Source organism: Leptonychotes weddellii, chromosome 14 (assembly GCF_054177405.1).
Source record: "Leptonychotes weddellii isolate Sample4059 chromosome 14, ASM5417740v2, whole genome shotgun sequence".
In the NCBI taxonomy this organism is placed as follows: Eukaryota; Metazoa; Chordata; class Mammalia; order Carnivora; family Phocidae; genus Leptonychotes; species Leptonychotes weddellii.
This window is the reverse complement of record NC_138382.1, coordinates 62,630,479-62,654,936: the sequence shown is the minus strand read 5'-3', so window position 1 is coordinate 62,654,936 and position 24,458 is coordinate 62,630,479. Positions and strand designations below refer to the sequence as shown.

The 24,458-nt window shown below is 46.2% G+C and overlaps 1 protein-coding gene and 1 long non-coding RNA gene across 24 annotated transcripts in view; both read right to left on the bottom strand.

The window, feature by feature from the left end:
* Positions 1 to 24,458, bottom strand: part of ZNF618 (zinc finger protein 618) — a 184,299-nt gene that overhangs the window by 96,214 nt on the left and 63,627 nt on the right. The window lies entirely within an intron of this gene.
* LOC145717104 (uncharacterized) lies at positions 9,994 to 10,827 on the bottom strand. The gene is made up of 2 exons (XR_014140130.1): positions 10,561 to 10,827; positions 9,994 to 10,510 (listed from the first exon to the last, which is right to left on the bottom strand). It is a non-coding gene; the product is annotated as an uncharacterized LOC145717104 (long non-coding RNA).

The following is a 24,458-nucleotide window of genomic DNA, read 5'->3' as shown; positions in this document are numbered from 1 at the left end:
AAATATATCACAAGATCAACAGCCCAGACAAATAGGGGGAGGGGGGAGAATAACTGCATGAATTTTTTAAAAGTCAAAATAGTCCCTCTCATAGTTGGAAAGGAAGGAGTTCACCCATTTTCCTACAAAATGAGAGGCCCGGGAAGAAAAGAAAGATTTTAATTCCTCACATCCCAATGGATGCCTACTGAGAAATCTACACAGCCAAATTCTTTTGAAATTATTCTACAATTCTGTTTTCTTTACAGGGAGGGGGGAGAAATCTGGTACCCTGAATCCATCGGGGGCCGCCATGATCTTACAACGGCTCCCATGGGATTATTCAGAGTGGGAACAGCCAATTGCTCTAACGGGCCTGATCTAGGGGGGGTATGCCCTACAGGATCTGGACCAGACAAAGAGAAGCCAGTCTACGTATTTAAAACAGAGGTAATTTAATATAGGGATTTGAGGACACAGGTGGTAAATGGGTGAGATCAAATGGGGGAAAGGAAGGCCACCAAGGACTAACCAGGAGAGAGAAATGAAGAGATGGGTTTACCAGAAGTTGGGGCCGTTCAGCAAGGGCTGCCCAATGGGAGTGGATCCCAGAGGCAGCTTACACAGAAAACACTGAGAGAGGAAAGAATGACTGGGGACAAATACCCTGGGCTGGTCCCTTCTTCCCACCTTCCAATCTCCCTGCTGGGCATCCTTCTGGCTCAACTACTTGAAGGCCAGAGGGCAAGGGCACCCAGGAAATGCAGGTCCTTGTCAATCAGAGCACGTCAGGGTAAAGAAGGGACGGAGCTCAGGTCAATCCAGCAGCTGAGCAGCTCAGATCAGGAAGTTCCTGGAGGACAGGACCACGTGGTAGCGGTGTCCTGCACACTCACCAAGGGGTCCCCCCTGAGTCTAGCTTCCCTGTAGGGGCTGTAACTTCCTCACGGCCAAGGCGGTCTTCCCCTGAACTGTGTCATCCTCTGCACCAGCCAGCAGTCATGGCTCAAACCTGATGGGACCCTGGAAGTCTGAGAAATGGACTTCTGGCCAACCGGTCCCAGGCTCCCAACATGTGGGATGTCTGGATGGCCTTCCAGCATACTTTTGCTTCAGGCCTTTGCTCAGAACCTACAGTGGACAGCAAATTCAGAATGTGAATGAAGGCTACTTGTTCCCAACTCATCCATCAAAAGACCCAAGCACCCGGGAGACACTCCAGAAGCATCTCCTGACCAGATCTGGAAGACTATGTTTATGGGGGTCAGGAGTGGAGGCTCAGCGGTCTGAAGTCTGATACCAGCTGGAGGGCTGAGATGGAAATGCTCCTAAGGCTCCAGAACTTTCCCCCTTCTGGATTGGACTCCAGATCCACACTGGAACTTCATGGTGGTCTTTTTTGAACCATATCGTGAAAGATAAGAGTGTTCCTTTCCCACGAGGTGCAGACTCAACCCTACGAACTCCTTCATCCTGGCTGTGGCTAAAGGCTTGGTTTCAAACTACACTGTGTAAAGAAAGGGCCCTTCCCTTTCACTGCCGGCTCCATCCCCACCTCCCCCCAGCTGCAGGACCAATCTCCCTCCCCTGTTTTCTTAAAGCACTTACTGCCTGGGCCATTCAAATCGTATTGATCAACTGGCTGGTACATTCAGTCATCTTTTTATGACCTGTCTCCCAAGCCGGAGCACACATCTTCTTTGGGTAGAGGCCGTGCCTCTGGATTCCCCAGTGCCCAACGCATGGCCCAGCAGAGAGAACACATTTACACGGCATCCTTAACAGGGAAAACGGCTCAGGTTCCCAGAAGCCTGCGACTTCTGAGACAGGAATAACACAGTCTATCAGTACCCCATATCTGTCTAGTGATCGGCAGGATTTCTACACCCATTATTTCACTTAATTCTTTACAAAGCAGGAGTCATGATTTCCATTTCAGAGAAGAGGGTGCAGAGGTGAAGGGACTTTGCCCAAAGTCAGTAGTTGCTGGCAGGGTTGAGATTCAAACCCATGACTTCTTCCAAGACAAACAGCAAGTTTCTTGCCCCGCCCACCCCCCCACCCCCCCCACCCCCCCCCGGCTCTCGTCTCCCTTTCCAAGATTCCATGTCTTGCTTCTCTTTCCTGAAATGAACTGATTTAATGAAATCATTAAGTGATAAAAAGAGTTCATAAACGTGAAGGCACTTAGAACAGTGCCCGGCACAGACTAAGTGCTGAAAGTAATGGCCACCACCGCCTTCATTGTCATGGTCATCTCTCCATCACCATAAAACTCAATAAAACCCCAACCCACCAGAACACCAGCAGTTAGCAAGCCTCACAGCCAATGCAGCAGAATATGGAAAATGCCCACATTTAATTAAAACGGGGAAATTACAGAATGTCAAATGACTGATCAGTGAAGAGGAGACATTTAAAGAGATTGGAGGATTCTCAGAATCCCTACCCAAAGCATGGACCCACCCTTTACCAGCAGCTGAGCAGCTCAGACCAGGAAGTTCCTGGAGGACATGACCACGTGGTAGACCATCGAGACAACCACCAACACTTTATTCAAAATTAGGCCAGACTCTCCCTTCCTGACTGACCTCATGGAGAACACCTTCTCTGCACAAAATATAGTACCTTCTCATCAGTGCACCATCTTTTGGGCCAGAAGGCCTGACGGACAAAGGGAAGATAAAGGCCCAGAGTGGAAGTAACATGGGCAAGGCCATGTGTGTCTGAATACAATCTACAAGCCCCTTTCAAGAGTGTCAGCCTAGGGCGCCTGGGTGGCTCAGTTGGTTGGGCGACTGCCTCCGGCTCAGGTCGTGATCCTGGAGTCCCGGGATCGAATCCCGCATCGGGCTCCCTGCTCGGCAGGGAATCTGCTTCTCCCTCTGACCCTCCCCCCCCTCTCATGCTCTCTCTCTCTCTCTCTCATTCTCTCTCTCACAAATAAATAAATAAAATCTTTAAAAAAAAAAAAAGAGCGTCAGCCTTATCACTCCCTCGTTGGGTCCGGTGTGGGGCTCTGCAATCATGGGGCTGAATATGTTTTTTTGCTGAGGCACAGAAAGACCAATGTTCCAGTTTCCAGCTCATGACGTGGCCCAAAGTCTTTGGGCCAACAAAACAAGTCAGCAGCTACCAGCCTCAGCTAAGATAGAAGATGTGGAGGCAGAACTGTGTCATGTCAACTCTCCCAAATGGGGTTTTTCTACAAGAATCTCCAAAGCAGCCGTGTGCCCTCGGCTGTCACATCCACTGCTCCCTTTGTCTAATTGTGACTCGCCACTGTCAACAACTGTGTTGCCAACTCTCATCTCCTTTGACCTAGTAATCCACTTTGGGGAACAAATTCTATGAATACTGTACAAAAGAAGGAAAGAGATTCATGCACAAAGATGTCCACTGCATTATTTATAATAAAAACTCAGAAACAATCTATACGCACAATGTAAAAAGGTCTCTACTTACGAGGCGGCGATCAGAATGGATGTCTGTGAACAGTGGACAGCTACATGAAAAATACCTGGGCATTAAAGTGAAATGACAAGAAGAGAATCAAAACTCTCTGTGTAACTTTGTATAAGCCAACTCCCAAAGCACTTGCTCTGAATGGCTCAGAAATTCTTCTTCCTTCCTGCTTAGCTTTTTATCATCGCCGCTTGTGAGGAAACACTCATTGTACTTGAACGCATGCTGCACATCTATACAGGAAGGTACCAGGAAAAGGTGATTTCCTGGGATGCCATCCTTCTCTGGAATGAAGACGTGTGACTCTGCAAAGACATCCTTTTACAGTCTGTCGTCAGGGTGAGGGCACCTGAGGAGACGTGGTGGCTGAAACCAGGTACACACCCATCCACAGTGAAGTTCAGCACTCCGGGTATTCAAACTCCACTGGGAGCTGCCCGAGATGACCTGCAGAGTTCGTTCAAGCACTAAGATGTTCTCTAACAAACTCTGGCGGAAGGTGATCTTGGCCTACCGCCTTTTTCATAGAGTAGACCCTGAGAGGGAGGTTTTTAGATTGTAGATAGCTGCACCCACCCACAACTCCATGACTGCTACTGAGCATACAGAGATACTATGGGTCCGTACTCTAAAAGGCTCGTTAAATACGTTTGAACTCCTCCACCACCCTCAATTAACTAGGAATTATTCATCTGCTTTACAACTGGAGAAACTAAAGTCCTGAGAAGTGCAGGGACTTGTTATGGCAGAGAAGTGGATCCACCAAGTGAGAACGTTCAGATGTGCAGTCCAACCGCACGGCACAGTCTGAAACGTGAATGTAGGTCAGGTATCTTTAGTAAGCCATCTTGTTTGATCCTCACTGCGTAACTGTGCAGTGGAGAATACTGTTGCCATTTGTCTGGGTCTTCCCAGAGTTCCTAATACTGTTGTGATCTTATAGATAAAGAGACAGGCTCAGAGGGGTGAAGCCACTTGACCAAAATCACCCAGCTGGTAAGCAACAGGGCCAGTATTTGAAATCAGGCTTTTCTGGCCCCAAAGCCCATGCACTCAGCCATCCTGCCACACCTAATGCCACCAAAAGGAAATAAGATGAGAGAGCTATAAGGAGTCAGAGTATACACCACAATATAAGGAAACATGTCCAGAGCCACAGAGGTTGGCCAGAAGTGGTGGGCTCCCATGGGGAGTGTGCCATCTGAGGGTAGACAGTCCACCCACATGGTGAAAAACAGTGGTTACGAGGAAAAGGACAGATGAGCTCCTGGGGTAGGGGGGGATTAAAGAGGTGGTGCTGTTTGCCAGGAGATTCCAGTTCCGGATCCTTCTGGAGGAGCCAGCCCTTCCTAACCCTTCTTCAAACTGGCCCTAATTACCTAGCTTTTTTTGTCCTCCATATTTAAGGGCCACCATCTTTTAGTGAAATGTTGCAGACCAAGTATTTCATTTCCTTTATTCCCCTCTTCCTGGCTTCACAAATGTAGTAAAAAGTTAATGAATCTATAAATTGCTCAACTGGCTTAAAATGAAAAAAAAAAAAACCAGTTAATGGAAATTTTAATGAAAATGCCCCATCCGCATAACCGATGGCAAACCCAGGCCCAGAATGGCTGGCACTGCGTGGCCCAAACCAAGTGCCATGAAAGCTTGAAAACATTTCCTGGAAGAAAGTATATCAGAATTGGAAAGGAAGAAGTAAAACAGTCTCCATTTGCAGATGACATGATTTTATAGAGAGAAAATCCTGAAGACTCAACCAAAACACTATTAGCTCTGATCAATGAATTCAGTAAAGTTGCAGGATACAAAATTAACACACAAAAATCAGTAGCATTTCTGTACACTCACAACAAATTTTCTGGAAAAGAAATCAATCCCATTTCTAATAGTATCAAAAACAATAAAACACTTAGGAATAAATTTAACTAAGGCAGTGAAAGATCTCTACTCTGAAAACGACAAGACACTGACGAAAGAAATCCAAGAAGACTGCTTCTCCCTCTGCCTCTGTCTCTCTCTCTCTGTCTCTCATGAATAAATAAATAAAATCTTTAAAAAAAAAAAAAAGAAAGAAAAAGAAATCCAAGAAGACACAAATAAATGGAAAGGTATCCTGTGTCCATGGACTGAATTTTACTACCAAAAGCATTCTATGGATTCAATGCAATCCCTATCAAGATTCCAAATGACATTTTTTATAGAAGTAGAAAAAATGCTCTCAAATTTTACATGGAACCACAAAAGATCCCAAATAGTCAAAGAAATTCTGAGAAAAAAGAACAAAGCAGAAGGCATCAACTTCTCCTGGTTTTGAGCTATACTATAAAGCTAGTCATCAAAACAGTGTATTACCAGCGTAAAAACAGACAAATAGACCCATGGAACAGAATCGAGAGCCCAGAAATAAGCGCAAGGATGTGTGGTCAACTAATATTTGACAAGGGAGCCAAGAATACTAAAGAATGGAGAAAAGACAGTCTTTTCAATAAATGGTGCCAGGATAAATGGATATTCACACATAAGATACTGAAACTAGACCTGTATCTTATACCACCCACAAAAATTAACTCAAAAATGGATTAGATTTAAAAGCAAGATCTAAAACCATGAAACTTCTAGAAGAAAACATACATAGGATAGGAATAAAGCTCTTTGAAATGGGTCTTTGTAATAATTTTTTTGGACAGGATACATAAAGCACAAGCAACAAAATAAAAAATAAACAAGTGGGACAATATCAAACAAGAAAGCTTCAAAACAGCAAAGGAGATGATCAACAAGGTGAAAAGACAATCTACAGAATGGGGAAAAATATCTGCAGAACATGCATCTGATTAAAGGGTTAATATCCAAGATCTATAAAGAACTCCTACAACTCAACGGCAAAAACATAAATTAAAAAAAAAAAAAAAACTATTTAAAATGCGAAAAGGACCTGAAGAGACATTGCTCCAAAGAAGATATATAAAAGGCCAAGACATCCATGAAAAGATGCTCAACATCACTAGTCATCAGGGAAAGGCACATTAAAACCACAATGAGATATCACCCCACACCTGTTAGAATGGCCAATAAAAACAAACAAACAAACACACACACAAGAGATAACAAATGCTGGTGGGATGTGGAGAAAAAGGAGCCCTTGCGCACTGCTGGTGCGAACGTAAATTAGTACAGCCCCTATGGAAAACAGTATGGAAATTCCTCGAAAAATTAAAAATAGAACCACCATATCATCCAGCAATTCCACTTCAGGCAATATATCCAAAGGAAATGAAAACACGAAATCAAAAAGATATCTGCACCCCATGTTCACTGCAGCACTATTTACAATAGCCAAGACATGGGAACAACCTAAGTCCATCAATGGATGAATGGATAAAGAAGTTGTGGTATGTGTACACAACGGACTATTACTTGGCCGTAAAAAAAAGAAAAGGAGGAAATCTTACCATTTATGACAACGTGGATACCCAGAGAGTATTATGCTAAGGGAAATAATTTAGAGAAAGACAAATACTATATGATTTCATCTATATATGGAATCTGAAAAAAGGGGAGGGAGGGAGGGAGGGAAGGAAGGAAAGAAGGGAAAGAGAAGACAACGAACCAAATTCATAGAAAACAAGATCCAACTCTTGGTTACCAGAGGTGGAGGGGAGGGGGAGAAGGAATTGGAGGAAGATGGCCAAAAGGTGCAAACTTGCAGCTGTAAGATAAGAAAGTCCTAGGGCTATAATACACAACATGAGGACTATAGCTAACATTGCTGCATGGTATACAGGAAAGTTAAGAGAATAAATCCTCAGAGTTCCCATAAGAAAAGAAAAAAATTCTTTTCCTTTTTTTTTTTCTCTTTCTTGTACCTATGTGAGAAGATGGATTTAGCTGAACCTACTGTGGTCATCGTTCCACAATATGCGCAAACCAAATTGTCGTGCTGTACGTCATAAACTATACAGTGCTGTAGTATGCCAACCATCTCTCAATAAAATTGGGGGGAAATGGAAAAAAATTAAGACAAAAGTGGGGTTCCAAGCTCATGGACGTCTGAAAGATGAGAAAGTCTCCAGGCTTCAAAGTGGTATCGTGCGCTACATCTACCCTAAAGGAAACATCGTCAGCAAGTTCGATCAGCGAACTGGGAAACCCTATTTGAGAAAAAGGAAGTGGCATGGGCCCACACCTGTTCGGAGGCAGGAAGCCAAAGCTCAGGACTCAACTCCCAAGATGGAAAAGAGTTGTGAGACCTGAAAAGCCACCACATATTGCTGGGATTCTCAAGAGGAGTCCATTGACATGTGGTCGCTCGAGTTCCCCTCCTCTGAAATGCCAGAGTTGACAGGAGAGGGTATTGTGTATTTGGGGAAAAGGGCCCCAGGCCCATCCAGGTTCATGCTCCCTATTCAAAAGTACTACTTTGATGTCTGCTCTATGTCAGGCCCTGAGCTAGGACATTTACAGATTTTGTTTCTGATATGCCCCCTACAACATGGAATCTAATAAATACAACCGTCCTCACTTTAATCTGGTAAGGAAAAGGAGGCTCAGAGAAGTCAAGTGACCACCTCGAAGTCACACAGCAAGTCCAACCCCATCCTCACAGGTAGATACTCAGGCAGTCAGCACTCCTGAAAACTCACCCAGGCTTCCTTCAAAAGCCTCCAAAAACAGACCTCCAGCCTCCATTCAAGGCCCTCTGATCCAACGCCGATTTGGTCTTTTTAAGATACAAGTCTGACTCTTGCCTTCTCCTCTTTAGACCTTCACAGACTCCCCTCTTCCTGCCAAGGTAAAAAACCATGCTCCGTCCCAGCCTCCATTACCTAATGCTCCGGCCACACCAGCACTTCTGTCCCCGCTGCCTAGCTCACCGCCTGCTCACTCTCCTCCCCATCCCCCCAGTCCCATCCTAGAATCACCTCCACCAGGAAACTCCCTGACACCCCCAGCCGCCCTCCTCCACCTCCTACCTCCACCCAGCTCCGCAAGGCAGGGTTGGAGCCCCTCTGATGTACCCCTCTGCCCAGTGGTCCCACTGCTCAATTACCTGCCGCCTGCCTCCTTCCCCAGGCCGTGGGCAGCCCCGAGGTGGGGGACTGAGGCCTCTTCACCCAGCACAGGGCCTGACCCGGAGAGACCCAGGAAACCCTGAGAACGGGCTGGGTGGCAGGAGATGTCTCCCTGCGGTGGCATCCTTGTCACACAACACCCTCAAACCCTGGGACCAGGTCCAGCTCTGCCCAGTCTTCCCCAGCCTCCCCGAGGGACAATCGCCTGGACCAGTGGCCATATCACTTCCTCTGACGCTTCCTATGTCCTCGCCTGTTCGTTCCTCCCTCAGGGCCTCTACCAGGATAAAAGTGGCTGAGCCCACAGAGTCAGAGAAACGAGGACCAGAAGCAGCAGAGAGGGCCAGGGAGCCAGAGCACGGGAACAGGAGGGCGACAAGCACACGCTCAGGAGAGTGGGGACAGGCCTGCGTTTGTCCTCTGGGCGGTCCGGGCCATCGGCAAAGCGAGGGGGACGCCGATACCCGCCACCAGCACCCAGGGCCCTGGCAGAACACTGCACAGGGACAAGAAATACCTGGAAATTCTAACCGCCGCCTTTAGTTTCCAGAGATTTCTGAAGCCTCTTTCTCTTTGTTTTTCCCCTAAACCAGTTACAATTAGCATTGAGGGATATAATTACGTTGTTAGTCTAATTGCCTGTTTGAAGCCGGATCTACGGGGGTTTAATGGAAGATTTGAGGGGGAGGGCAGATAAAATAAAAAGTCGGGATAATCACAGAAGAGCTGTGTCATGTGACTCTCCTCCCAGGTAGAGACAAGGCCTGGACTGCGTCAGAGGCCAGGGAATTGCCTCCTGCGCCAAGTCCCCGGCCCGACGGGGCGGGGGACGGAGCTACCGGGCGGCGCGACTTCGCTGGAAATTGATTTTGGAGACGCTGACCTAATTAATCAGGAAACGATCTTAGAAAGGCCCTCGGATGCGGAGCCTCTGCACTATTACTGTTAAGTGACACACTTACACATCGGCGGGCAGTATCTTCCCAGGTGGAGCAGGCATGGTGGAAGCTGCCAGGGCCGCTGCGAGCCCAGAGACCTGCCCATCGCTAGGGGAGACCGGCCCTGTGCAGGCAGAGCGCACGCCTCGGGGTCCTGGGGGCACAATTCAGAGGGAGGCAGCTCTGAGCTCAGGAGGAAGAGGAGTATTCTCCTCCCGGGGAAGAGGACGATGGAGAGGTAGTGAGCACCTCGACAACAGAGGCATTCAAGTGGGACGGTCTCGTGGTGAGGATGCAGAGGAACCAGCCATGAGGAAGAACCCAATGCCTGGAGGGGCTCTCCAAACAGCCCGTCTCCAGGCCACAGAGACAAAGGGGGTGTGGAGGAATAGTGAGGAGAGAAAAGTTCTCTTCCTGCCTCCTGCCTCCCAGCACTGACCCCCCAAGTTATGGGACTTCCACTCTGAAGACCCAGCCCTTATATCTGGGTGGCAATGGAAATGTTCCTTCTCTAATTGCTTTTTCCCAAATATGGGCAACAATTTGCAGTAACCAAAAGCTACTTCCATATGGGAAAAGTAAAGTTTCTCGTTCAAGCAGAGGTGCCCCGGTTCAAACCCAGCTCTGATTCCCAAATTCCCTGGGTAAGTCAAGAGCAAAGCAATCTCACGGGCAATTACGGCCACCATGGTGGCCTTGCTGTTCCCAGGCCTTCTCCGCCACAGTCCCATTCAACACAAGCACGACATCTGGCCTGGGGACCGAGAAGCCTACCTTTAAACCTGATCTCTGCCACTGTGAAGTTCAGAAAACAGGCAGAGATCAGTTGCCCCCCCACCCCCGGTCCTTCAGCTGCCCATCATGGGAAGAAGGGGGGAAGCGGATCACTTCATAGCACCCCCCCACCCCGGTTCCAAAATGTAGGAAAGCAGTAGGCTTCCCTACCAAGCTGGGAAGTACAGGGATAATAACTTGACCAGACAGGACTGACCCTGTGTACATGCCTTCTAAAGCTATTGCCCCTGGTACCCCCACAATGCCAGGGACTCCCACCTGCTCACCCCAGCCTGGCTGGCTGGCTCCTAGCACAATGCCTGGCACACAGTGGGCACCAAAATTATGTGGACAGATAAATGCCACTAAGTGGGCACTTAACTGGCCACTACCAGGTGGGTCTGTCTGATGAAATGACAGGTGTCCTTTTAATCCAGTAAGCTGGGTCTGAAACATCTCAGCCTCAGAGTCAGAGAAGTAGGCCTCAGATTCCTTCCAGAACCTTCCACGTCCCATGGGCACACGCCTCCTCTGATCTGACAATGGCATAGCTGTGAGACCTGGGTGCCCGCAGCAATTCTCTTTAAGAGTAAAGTGTGAGAATTTGGGTCTCCAGGCAAAGATGGGCACTCAGATGCCATGGAGTTGGGCAAAGCAGTCTCTGCTTCCCTCCCACGCCGCACCTTCTGATTAACTTGTGCCTATAAGCAGAACTGTCATATTCCAAATCCCAGGGCTGCCTGGGAGAAATGAGTTCTACCGGGTTTTCTGCGTTTTCCCCATTCAGGGTTGACAATGGCCATGGAGTGTGCTTGAGGCCCTCAGTACAAAGGCAGCGAAAATTCCACTGTGCCATTTAGGAGGCTGCACTGCACGTATGACCCAGAGCAGAAAGACTCATTGAAATCCAATAAAGATGAGGGGCGGGGGGAGGCTCCTCTGTTCCTGGAGGCCCACAGCATCTCCTTCCACACAATCTGCTTGGCTCCGCCATCGACTGAGGGGAAAACAAGCTGCCATTCTGATGCTCTTTGTCAAGAGCAACAAGATGGCAACTAAGGGGACTTCCTGGACTTGCCCTTCTCCCCTACATTCCTTGAGGCCTTCAATTCAAAGGCCTTCAGAAGTCTGAGGCAGCTGTGGTTTTCTTGGGAGGGAGTAGGGGGAGTAAAAGTTTATTTATAATAAAACATAAAAACAGAGCCATGGCACTTTTTTTCTAGTGGAGACAACTGCTGGCTGTTTTCACATTCTAAAAGGCCAGGAGACCTCGTACCTGCCCAGAAGCCTCCATGTCAGGGCTGGTTCCAGCCACTCAGAGCAGCCAGGGAGTTGTGGAAGGCCCAAACAGCGTCTCCCAAGGGCCTGATCCTGAGCTTCAGAACAGAAGCCAGAACTCTCCATTCACTTCACCATGTGGCCATGGCAGTTGGAAGGTTCTAGAAGGACCCTACGTGTCAAGCCCTGTGCTGGACTTGATAGAAACCTCAAGGAACTTGCTATCTAGGAGGGCCAAGACGGTGTCACATGGAACTCACATGGATGCTCGGAGTATGCTCTCATCATTTCTACCACCTGAGCTTTCATGAGGTGTGCAGTATTTTACACACATCACCTCTTTTAATCCTCACAGTAATGCTGTGGGGTAGGTATTCTGTACCTCAACTGTCCAGATGAAGAAACGGAGAATGACTAAGTTTCTCGTTCAAGCGGAGGAGCCCAGCTTCAAACCCAGCTCTGATTCCCAAATTCCCTGGATGATCCCAACCAACCAGTGGAGAAGGATTCCCTATAAAAGGCCCCAGGACAGATTCTTTGTCAGGAGAGCCAAATGCGGATTAGCTTGCCCCCTCCCTCCCTCCCTTCCTTCCACAATTGTAGCCGCCCTGAGCCCCTCCTCTGAACCAGGCCCTCTACCCACAGGATCTCAGGGAAGAGAGGTGTGGAAAACAGCAGGCCTCCACTTGGAAGGAGAGACAGGAGAGATGCCATCAATGCAATCCTCAACACAGAACCAAGACTGGAGAACCACAGCCAGCCAGGAGGAGGCAGGCCAGAGCCCCCCACAACACAATGAACGGGCTGCAGGGAAGAACTGGGTGAGGCCCATCTCTGGAAACAAGCGGCTCCTGGCCATAAAGCCTGGAGTACAAAATGGTGCCTTGGGAAGGTTCCCCCACATAACCCACCACTGGGCTCCCCTTGGGTTCTGTGAATACAAGTGAGCGTAAGGGCGTGAGACCCCCAGCCTGCACACAGCACAGAAGCACCCACCCTGCCACCCACCTGCCCCCCCAACACCCCTGCAAGAGGTATTATCACATCCCACTCGAGAGAGGAGGAAATGAAGCTCACACATCCTCACTCCTTGGCCTACAATCGGTAGAGAAGGAAGAGGCTCTGCCGATGATTAACATCCCAGCCTGCCCCCACCTCGAGTAAGTAATTACACACTGGGTCAGGTCTGTAGTCCCTCCCTGTAGGTACCGTGTCTGCAATCAGGGGAATGAAGGTGAGGCATCTTGAAGGAGCGAAGGGGCTGTCTGTCTCTGTGAACTCACATGAAATCCCAGGACTCCCTGTTTCCTTGGAAAACAGTTTCTAGACTTGTCACCTATAAACTGCCTGAATCTTTCTTTTTTAGGTTTCCCCTACTTCACTAATTGCTTCCACTGCCTTTTGCTCCATAAATTTAATTAACCTGCTACGTGACCTTGGGTTAGGCAAGCCACCACCCCTCTTCAAACTCAGTTTCCTTCTCTGTAAAATGAGAGGGGGAATCTCTCGGAGCCCCGACTGCTCCACCATCCCTGGATTTTGTGACGGGGCTTGGGCTAGTAAGCACATGACCTTGATGTTCCTGGCTGCTTTGGCCTGCAGCTTCCCAGAGCACCTGGACCATCCTGCTCTGAACGGCCCCTGGCCCTGAGTCGGCACTAGCTCTCAAGGCCTGGCATTATCCTAGATGAAAAGACAGGACAGCCTAACTTGGCAAAGTCCCCTCTGTCCCTGAGGGACCCCCAAAGCTCAAATTTGCCTCTAGCATTTCAGCAGAGCTGCCAGTCCCTGGGTGTAGGAGAAACTCCAGATCAGGGGCTAGATCAAGAGCATAAGCGTGAGGCTGAAATTGTAATAATAATAACTGACATTTATATCACGCCTTTCATCCCCAAATCCCAAATTAATTAACTTTTTACGAGACATTTTTAAACTAGTGCCATTTAATAAAATTCTATTAGAAGAAGTCTTTTTTTTCCCCCAGCCCTATATTTTTATTAACAGCCACCAAAAATATAATTTACAGCCAACCTAGAGCCAGTCAAGAGAGAGACAGGGAGTGGCTGATTCCGCTGGTGAGAAAGCAGGAGACCTAGCACAAGCCACAGGGGCTGACCCCCTGGCCTCACTGTTAGGGGTCTGGGTCCTCTGGGGCTGGGGGGATGGTGACTCTACAAGACTGAATCTCAGGCCTGTACCATTCATCTCATATTTATTGATCATCTATATTCTGCAGCCACTATGGGAGCTGCTGTGCATAAATCAAGCAAACAAAGCACTCTGGTCCATGCATTCTTGGGGCATACAACCTGAAGGGGTAGAGAAACGTGAAACAGTATCTCACTGGTAACTAGGTAATTGTAATTGTGCTAGGTGCTAAGAAGAGAGAGACCCTGCTCTTCCCCACCCCCACCCCCACAGCATCAAACAGGAAGCATAATCTAGCCTGGAGATGGGGGCGTGGGGGGCAGGAAAGACCTCCCTGAACAACTGATTTTTAACCCGAAAAAATGGTTTGCTGTAAGCTACGCAAAACGTGGGGGTAGAGGGAGGGGGCACAATCCAGGCAATGGGAACAGGATGTGTGAGCGCTCAGAGGCTAAAAGGTGTGTGGCATGTCTAAGAAGGAAAAGAAGGCCAGTCCGGAAGGGCAGAGGGAGGGTGGGAGGGAAGGTGTGTGCGAAGTGGGTTTGGAGAGATGGTCAGGCCGGTGGAACCCCATCCTGAGGAGAACGGAAAGCTGAGCAAGTCTCAAGCAGGGGAGATACATGCTCAAATGCGTCCTTCTAAATAACTGGGTCACAGGTGACCTGTATACTCTTTTGTCTGTAGAATATCACCTTTTTATGTGCACCTGTTACATCTGCCCTGTCCAATACACTTGCCACGAGCCACGTGGGACTGCTGAGCATTTGAGACGTGGCTAATCCAAAGTGAGACGTGCTGGGTGTGGAAACTACACACCAATTTTGAACACTTCATGTGAAATTTAAAAAAAAAAAAAACAGTATGATGGATTAACAAGAATTCTTATATTGGCTACATGTTGAAATGATAACACTCTGGAGATACTGGGGTTGAGAACACATGAACATTAATTTCACCTGTTTCTTTTTCTTTTTTTTTTTTTTAACTGTGGCTACTATAAAATTTAAGGTCACATAGGTGGCTTGCATTCTACTTCTGTTGGACATCTCCACGTTACGTATTTAAGAACAAAGGATTTTAAATAAATTATTCATTCCTCTACTTCCGAGGGGGGGAAGATGAGCATTCATGGCTACTGTGGCTAGATTAAGCCCAAGAGCATACTTATCTCGTCCTCGCTCCGTACTCCAACAAACCAGAAAAGGAGGGTGGAAAGGGTAGGATTTCCACATGGGATCAGAACTGCGCAGGGTGGGAGCAAGGGCAAGAGGAGGCCAAAGTTCTAACAGGCAAAACAGCCCCAACTATCACCATCTCATTCCTCACCCAGATTTAGTTAAGGAGGGGAAAAAAAGGGGGGGGGGAGTTAAAAGAAGAAAACCCAAAAACCCAAAAGTCTTTCCACTCCCACTTCCTGTGTCACAGTGAAGTGAGGGGAGAAGTGAGGGGAAGATCAAGGTTCCCCAGAGTCACCTGGACTCCTTTTCAGAATTCAGGGCCAAACTCCCTTTTCTGACATTGGCAATGGATGGGACAGTCAAGGCAGGTGAGGGAGGCCTAGGTCCCTCTTCATCCTCTAAACAGGTTTTACAAACGACTGGCCTGGAATGTGTGGGGGTTTTTTTAGGGGTGGGAAGGGGGAATCACATTATTTAAATTTTTTTTTCAACTAGTTGCCATAATTTGAAATTTAGGATAATTTACATAAAACTCCAGATTTAGAACTTCTCTTAAAAAAAAAAAAAAAAGAAAAGAAAAGATCTGGCCACACCGGGCCTATGTTCTGACATGACCGCAGTCAGCTGTAGCCCAATACCAGTACCTGCCGCGGGATGGAATACAGGGGCTCCCAGTCCCGCTGCAAGCAGGTCACGTCCTGCCCAGATGCACCTGCATGCTCGCCATAATCAAGCTGCTGAGCACATCACACATGCTTTGGAACCTCTCGAAGTACGGTAACTGTTGTCCAGAACACCCTTCCCTCTCGGGTCCATGGTTAGTTCTTTATCCGACACTGTTCTCCCAGCCTCAGGCTCTCCCGAACGCTCCGGGTCTCCTGGGGTGCGTGCCAGAGTTTGCACTTACCATATGCTAGTGCAATAATTCCTGCCCATCTCACTTCCTCTACTGGACACCGAGCCATTTGAGGGCAAGGATCACATCCTGCTTTGCTCCCTTGCCCCATCGGCGCCAGGCAGAAAAGATGCCCAAGAATGTTTACTTTTCGAACCGTGCCAAGAAGAGTGAAAACATGTTGGACAATCACACCCTACCCTTGCCTCCTCCCCAACTGAATTTCTTCTGGTGATGTTTCTAGATATGGCTGGGACCGCAGTCAACCTGGTGAAACCAACCTAGAACACCCCTTCAAATTATACTTTCACCAATTACCTTAGAGGCCAAAAAAGTCATTAGAGCTTGAAAATTATATGGAGTCTGGAGTGACTTTGAACCCATGTAACCACCCTAAATAGCGTTTTCTGTTGAGCGAACAAGAATTTCTTGATTGCCCTTTTTGAAGTTGCCAGAGCCCTGTCTTGTTGCTATTAAAATGAAGTTTCACCACGGTCCTAAACCAGTTCTTCTCGTTTTCTTGAAAGAATGGACTGTCATTCAGCCACAAATAAAACCTTTTCTAAAACAGCAAATGCAAGGGGACCTGCCCAGCGAAGCGAGAAGCAATCATTTCTCCGTGTCGGAAAAATGGAGCATTGATTCACCGATTGCTCCGCAGTATTTCCTGAGCAGCTACTACATGCGGGACGCTGCGAGGCATGGGTGCGTAGAGCCCAGGAGTGGTGAGAGTCACAAAGGAGACCTCAAAGGGCATGCTAGATCCACGCATAAGGACATCTAACTTTTCAGTTACTCCATCAACACAAGCACGGGGATGTAGTCCATTCTCCTCCTTAGCAAATGAAAGGCTTTTTGAACCCCTGGATCCTGCCTTCAACCGAGTGACATCAATCAGGAAGACAAAATACAATGGAAAACAGAAGAGACTTAAAATTCATACGTGAGAAATGATCTCCCAAGCCACTCCTCTGGATGAAATTTAAAAAAAAAAAAAAAAAAGGATAACTGTACCTAAAAACTTATGAAGCTCTAGCATCTTAAGTAGGGAGAATGAGGCTCAGAGAAGGTGCTATCTTGTCTGGATTCGACGTTCTACTCAAGAGCCCACCACTTCCTCCATCTCTGATATCTTCGAGGGTTATGGAAAGAGAAGCTCCCATTACTGAGGACTTACACCAAGCCAGACACTGGGCTACGCGCTCTGCTAGCTGTCTACTTCATCTCCCAAACACCCCATGTGGTAGGAGCTGTTCTCATCTGCCTCTTCCAGATGGCTTGGAGAAAGTCGACCAGCTGTCCAGCTGCATGTGCATCCCAAGCAATCTGGTCGCCGTGGCCTCGGTGGATACCCAACACTGACCTGATATTCACTCATCTCTCCAGAGCCAAGAAGAGAACACAAATAAAGGCTGGAGTTTTCAGAGCACAAGATCCAAGTGCTGAGGAGGAGAAATGAAACAAGACACCTAGACACACCCCGATCCCACTTCCTAGCTCCAAGAACAAAGAGGAATACTAAATGCTTCCACAGAGGGGAAAAACACTGGTAGAGCAGTAAGACGGTGTAGCCTTATACTGCTCATATGCACGGGCCAGAAGAATGAAGAAGCTACAAGGCTCTGAGAAAATGGGCCCTAAACCTAGAACCCAACTGCAAACCAACCCATCATTCAAGTGCAAGGAAAAGCAATGACCTCTTCTGAACAAACAACAGACATTCGGCTGCCACCCCAGCACCTTTTCTGAGAAACATTAAGGAAGATGAACCCAAAGAAGATCTCTGAGAGAATTTAAAAAGGAAGAGAAAGAAACCCAACAAAACAGAGAGACGTCTAAACAGGGAACACAGAGCTGTGAAGCTCCAGGCGGCTCTCACGAAATACCCAAAAACAGAATGTGTATTTTCTTAAGCTGGAAATAAAATTCCATATCCTATTAACCAAGAACAGCTTATAGAGAGAGGATAAGGAATGTATAAGTGCATTTAAGGGCCAACTATTTGGGGGAGGAGGGGCAAGGACGGGGGGAGAGGCTTGAGGGTAATTACAGATACTAATTAATTCCTGCCCAAGCTTAAATGTTTGTTAAAAATTTAAGCACAGGAAATGAGAAATAGGGTCATGACTTCTAAATCAAAGGGGGGGGGCGCCAAGCAGCATAAGTAGAATTTAAAAACAGAAATAAGGAAAAGGGGTAACTAAAGAAAGCTTTGGCAATCCAACAGTAAGAAGGAAAAAACATCATGGAAAACCAAATGCAAAATAAGGTGGCAGAAAGCAGCTGAAACTTAGGGGCGCCTGGGTGGCTCAGTCGGTTAAGCGTCTGCCTTAGGCTCAGGTCATGATCCGAGGGTCCTGGGATGAAGCCCCCACACTGGGCTCCCTGCTCAGCGGGGAGTCTGCTTCTCCCTCTCCCTCTGCCCCTCCTCCCTGCTTGTGTTCTCACTCTCACTCAAATTAATTAATTTAAAAAAAAGTTGAAACTTAAACAAGCAATCACAATAAATGTGGGTGGTATATAAATCCCCCCACTAAAAACCAGAGTATCACAAATGGGGGCGGGGGGGGATGCAGGGTAGGCCAGGAGCTGAAACAAAGAGACCCAGAAAGGCTAAAAGCAGAAGGAAGATGATGCAAGATGTTACCAATGAGGAAGATGGGCAGTGGACACATGGGAGCTCTCCATATTGATCTGCAACTCTATTCCTTGTGAAGTCTTAAATTGTTTCAAAACAAAGTTTTTCTTTTCTTTTTTTAAAGATTGTATGTATATATGTATGTATGTATGTATGTATGTATTTACTTATTTACTGGGGGCAGGGGAGGGAGGCAGGGAGGGAGGGAGAGAACCTCAAGCAGACTCCACACTGAGCACAGAGCTGGAAGCAGGGCTCCATCCCACGACCCTGAGATCATGACCTGAGCTGAAATCAAGTGTCGGACACTTAGGGGAGCCTGGGTGACTCAGTCGTTAAGCCTCTGCCTTCGGCTCAGATCATGATCCCAGAGTTCTGGGATCGAGCCCCACATTGGGCTCCCTGCTCAGTGGGGAACCGGCTTCTCCCTCTCCCACTCCCCCTGCTTGTGTTCCCTCTCTCGCTGTGTGTCTCTGTCAAATAAATAAAATCTTAAAAAAAAAAAAAAAAAAAGTCAGACACTTAACTGACTGAGCCACCCAGGCGCCCCTCAAAACAGCAAGTTTTTCAAACAACAAGGGATTCACAAAATGACACCAACGCATATGTCAATAAAAAGCAGAAATGGCAACAAACTCCAAGGAAAAAAAAAAAGAGAGAATTACAAAGGACAAAAAGTTTAATGGATATAAAATTCAATGACCAAAAGGATATGCAGTAATGACCTTTCACATAGCCATAAAATACAAAGAGCAAAAATGGCTGAAAATACAAAGAGAAATGGAAAAAACAATTGGTTATTAACAGGAGATTGAAGCATACTTCCCCAAAATGGACAGATCATGAGGATTTAAAAAAAAAAAAAGAGGCAATAAAGGACTTGAAAAACACAATCTGACAATTTGATATACTTTTATATGTACTTATAAGACAATGCACATCTTTTCAAAAATCCACAGATCACAAACTGATCACATGATCGGCCACAGAGAAAACCTCAATAATCTTTTTAAATTAGAAATTACACAGGCCATATTCTCTGACCACAAAGCAATAAAACTAAAAATTAAACAGAAAGAGCCACAAAAAATTTAACCACTTGGTAATGTAACCCAAAGGTTATTTTTTTTAAGAAATTAAAACAAACTGCAGACTGTTTAAAAAATGAACAATGAAAGCACTATATAGCAAAACCCATGGGATACTTCCAAAGCAGTCACTCAAAAAAGAAAAAACTCAAAATAAACTGAAAGTAGAAAATGAGCAAAAATAATTAAAGCTAAAGAAACAGAAAAGACCAGATAATAAAAGCAAGAGCAAGTCCTTTGAAATTACTAAAAAACAGCCAATGCTACCCCTCCACACCCACGCGTCCAGCCAAGAAAATTAAAAATAAATTTAAAGTATTAAAAAAAAGAGAAGATAAGAGGCGCCTGGGTGGCTCAGCCGGCTGGGCGTCTGCCTTCGGCTCAGGTCATGATCCCAGGGTCCTAGGATCGAGCACCGCATCAGGCTCCCTGCTCAGTCATCAGGCTCCCTGCTCAGTCGGGAGCCTGCTTCTCCCTCTCCCTCTGCTCCCCCCTCCCACTTGTGTTCTCTCTCTCTCACACACATAAATAAAATCTTTAAAAAAAAAAAAAAAGAAAAGAGAATATGGCTAAAACTACAGAATCAGAAGAAGAGACAGTAGGAAGGAGGGAGAAAGGAATACTTTATTTTAAATTTTATATTTATCTATTTTTAATGCATACAAAATAGACCGGTTTCTAGATAATAAAAATTACCCAAAATTGACTCAAGAGGAAATAGAAATCCTGAATAGATCAATAATCAGAGGAAAAAATCTGACTTATAAAGTTACTGGGAATATTCAAATAATTTTACTGGCAAATTCTACCAAATCCTCAATAAACCGATTACATCTATGTTTTCTAAATTGTTGGGGGGAGGGTAGCATTTCAATTCTTGCTACAAAGTCAACATACTTGTCCTATTAAAACTGGGTAAGGAAGGATAGGGCGCCTGGGTGGCTCAGTCGTTAAGCGTCTGCCTTCGGCTCAGGTCATGATCCCAGGATCCTGGGATCGAGTCCCACATCAGGCTTCTTGCTTGGTGAGGAGCCTGCTTCTACCCCTGCCAGCTGCTCACCCTGCTTGTGCACACACACGTTCTTTCTCTCTCTCCCTCTGACAAATAAATAAAATCTTTATTAAAAAAAAATTGGGTAAGGATCATTTAAAAGATAGAAAATCGTAGATAAATTTTATGTAAATATAGATGCAAAATTCCTACATCAATGTTAGCAAATAAGAGATGGCACCTAAAGGGGTACCTGGGTGGCTCAGTTGGTTAAGCGGCTGCTTTCAGCTTAGGTCATGATCCTGGAGTCCCGGGATCGAGTCCCGCATCGGGCTCCCTGCTCTGCGGGGAGTCTGCTTCTCCCTCTGACCCTCCTCCCTCTCATGCTCTCTGTCTCTCATTCTCTCTCTCTCTCAAATAAATAAATAAATAAAAATCTTTAAAAAAAAAAAAAAAAGAGATGGCACCTAAATTACAAAAGTAATCAACTCCAAAAATAAACATCAACCTACATCTTCTGGGCAGTGTGAGATAAAAGAAAAAATTTAAAATTCACTAGGAATTTTTTAAGACCTCTGTAAAGGGTTCTTTCTCAAAACCCCTCCTCAATCTTAATATAATGCTAGAGCTACCCCAATTAAAGTTAGGAATGATCAAGAATGCTCAATGTCACTACCGTATCACTCAAAACTATTCTGGAAATCCTAGCCAATGTAGAAAGAATGGAAAAAAGAAAGAAGATGTAGAATTACTGAAAAGGAAGAAACAAATCTGCTCTTCTTTGCAGATATGATTACCTACATTAAAAAAATCCAAGAGAATCAACTGAAAAACTATTAAAACAGAAGAGAACTTAGCAAAGCAACCAGATATAGGATAAATATTCACATCAATGGCTTTCCTACACACCAACAATAATCAGAAAATATAATGGGAGGAAGAATCCCATTCCCATGAGCAACACAAGTCATAAAACACCGAGAAGCAAGCCTAATATAGTTAGAAGGTACAGTAATTAAAACAGCTGGAAAAATGGCACAGAATTAAGTAAACTGGTCAATTTAAAACAATAAGGTGTCCAGAGGCAGACCCACGTATACCTAAGCATTCAGAGAACTGTAAATGTGTCATTTCAGATCAGTGGGAAAAGGAGGACTTACTCAATAAGTGACAGTGCCTTGTGATCTGATGCACTGAGAAGGCCACCGCATTACTTCTGAGTATTCCTGCAAAACATGCTTAACCTGTACCTAGTAATAAGGAAACACCAGACAGACCCAAAGTGAGGGTCGTTCTATAAAATAACTGGCCCACACTCAAAAAGGGAGGGAGGGAGGGAGGGTGGAAAGGAAGGGAGGAGGGAAGGAAGGAGGGAAGGAGGGAACGAAGGAGGGAAGAAGGAAAGGAAGGAGGGAGGAGGGCAGGAAGGAAGGAAAGGAGGGAGGGAGGGCAGGAAGGAAGGAAAGGAGGGAGGGGGGAGGGAGGGAGGGGGAGGGAGGAAGGAGGGAAGGGAGGGGACAAAGAAAAAAAGTGAAGGTCATAAAAGACAAAGACTAAAGAACTAATTCAGATGCAGAGACTAAAGAGAACAAGTGAATGCAGCGAGTGATCAGGGTTTTCTGGTGAAACAGGAATAAGGTCTGTAGATGCGCTAACAGCATTCATCAGTGTGAAGCTCCTGATTTCGACCACTGCGCTGTGGTTATGTAAGTGAATGTCCTTGTTTTTAGGAAATACATTCTGAAGTATCAAGGGGTAAAGGAACGGCATACCTGCGATTCTGTCTCAAATGGTTTAGGAAAGGAATTACACAGGAAGAGCGGTCTCTCTATATATACAACTAAGAGCGTTGCTGGGGGCAGGAAAGAGTAAGGGAATGTGGAAAATGTTATCGTTTGGGGAATCGGGGTGAACGTGATATAGGAATTCTTTGTACTATTCTTACAACTTCTCTGTAAGCCTGCAATTATGTCAAAATAAGTTTTTAAAAAGGAAAATGTGAGTTGCAAGATCCCTTGGGATAGTTGTGGTTTCATCCATATATAGCATTATTAGAAAACATGTCTTAGGGGGCGCCTGGGTGGCTCAGTCGTTAAGCGTCTGCCTTCGGCTCAGGTCATGGTCCCAGGGTCCTGGGATGGAGCCCGGCATCGGGCTCCCCACTCTGCAGGAAGCCTGCTTCTCCCTCTCCCACTCCCCCTGCTTGTGTTCCCTCTCTCGCTGTGTCTCTCTGTGAAATAAATAAATAAAATCTTAAAAAAAAAAAAACATGTCTTAGAATTATAAACACCAAATTCAGGATTGTTACCACCTCTGGAAAGGGAGGAGATTGAGCCTGGGGAAGGGGGTTTCAACCCTCTGTAAAGTTTTATTAAATAAAATCAGATGTGGGAAAAACGAATAAATAAAATTTATAAATAAGAGTCAGACACCTGGAAAAATACGCAAAAATAAATGCCAGATGGATTAAATAGCTAAATAGGAAAGAAAAACACTAAAAAATACTAAATAAATATGAAAGAATTTGTAAAGTAATATTACAAGAGGTATTTCTAAGCATCTTCAGAAAACAGAAAGTAAAACAATGACAAAAAATAGTATTTACCAATATGCCAGGTTCTGTCCCAAGCATTTTATATACGTATTATCTCAATTGATCTTTATAATAACCCAATGATATAGGTTCTAATACTCCCTGTACATAGATGAGATTCAGAAAGAACCTTTAGTCACAGGCCCAAGACATCTCCCAGACTCCAAGCTCTGAACCAATCCCCATCCTTCTATGCTGCCCATGGCTGAAAGTCCCCAGTTCTTCGAAATTTCCACAGAGCAAGCTGAGAAAATAATCCAGGAGCAGCCAGATTCTAGAAGGTTCTAGAAGATTCCCATTTGCTCTTTCAATAAATATTTACTACTCATTAAAAAAAAAAAAAAATCCCTTTTTTGGCACCATAGTAGACACTTCACTTATTTTATTTATTTCTCGTGCAAACATGAGGTAGCTTTCTCTATACCTCTTTTCAAGCTGAGATAACAGAAGCTTAGTCCCCGGGAGTGAGTTACTCAAGGTAGCAGCTGGGTCAGGCAGAGCTGGGATTTGAACCCAGAGCCTGGTCTCTGACCACTAAGCTGCATCACCTTTTTTACTGCGTGCTCAATGTGCCAAGCTTTGCAAGAAGCTTTCTCTGGAGAAGAAAGATCCTACTCTGTGGTTTCAAGCCAACAACCTCCTCCCCTGGGATGCGGCAAAGAACAGGCCCAATCTGTTTCTACTGCAGCAGCTGTCCCTCCAGGTGACGACGTGCACAGAGCTGCAAGTAAGCATGAACGTGATCCATTAAGCAAACATTTGTTGAGCAGCTATTATGTGCCAGGTCCTGGGGACACAGTGGGGAGTAAGAGAAAACTTCACCCCATCCTCAAAGCGCCTGCAGTCCACGGAGAACTGAATATCCAGCCACCACCACTAAGGATGAAGCTGATTAAGACTGACAGGAGACAGGGGAAGAAGGGAGTTAAAGAGGCTTCACAGAGGACCCCACACCCCTTCTTTTTGTCAGAAACAACAGAGGCCCAGAAAAAATTATTTGTTCAAAGGTCACACAGCCAGGAAGTACAGCTCAAAGTCAAGGTTTCCAACGCCAGTCCTGGGGCGGTGCACAACACAAAACACAGGGCAAAGCACGAGGTGTTTCCAGGGCCAGGTAGAGAGCAGGCAGTGCTTCTGACCCTGCAAATAAATCTCATCCCAATGCAGCCTCATGGGAAGCCGGTCAGAGGGCACTGGCTTGGCCTCTCCTGGACCTGCCCCTTGATTGGAGGAGCTCCCACTTTAGCTCCTAAAATGGCACACTTAACCTTGGCCAGGCGCTCCACTCAGTGAACCTGTCGCAGGGAGCCATCGTGTAGTCTGGGAGGAAGGGTCCATCTGCTTCCAAGGGGCACTGGCCTACGAGCCTGCGCCGCGAAACAGCTTCCCAGCAGGTAGGGGAGCTGGCCACAGCCCCA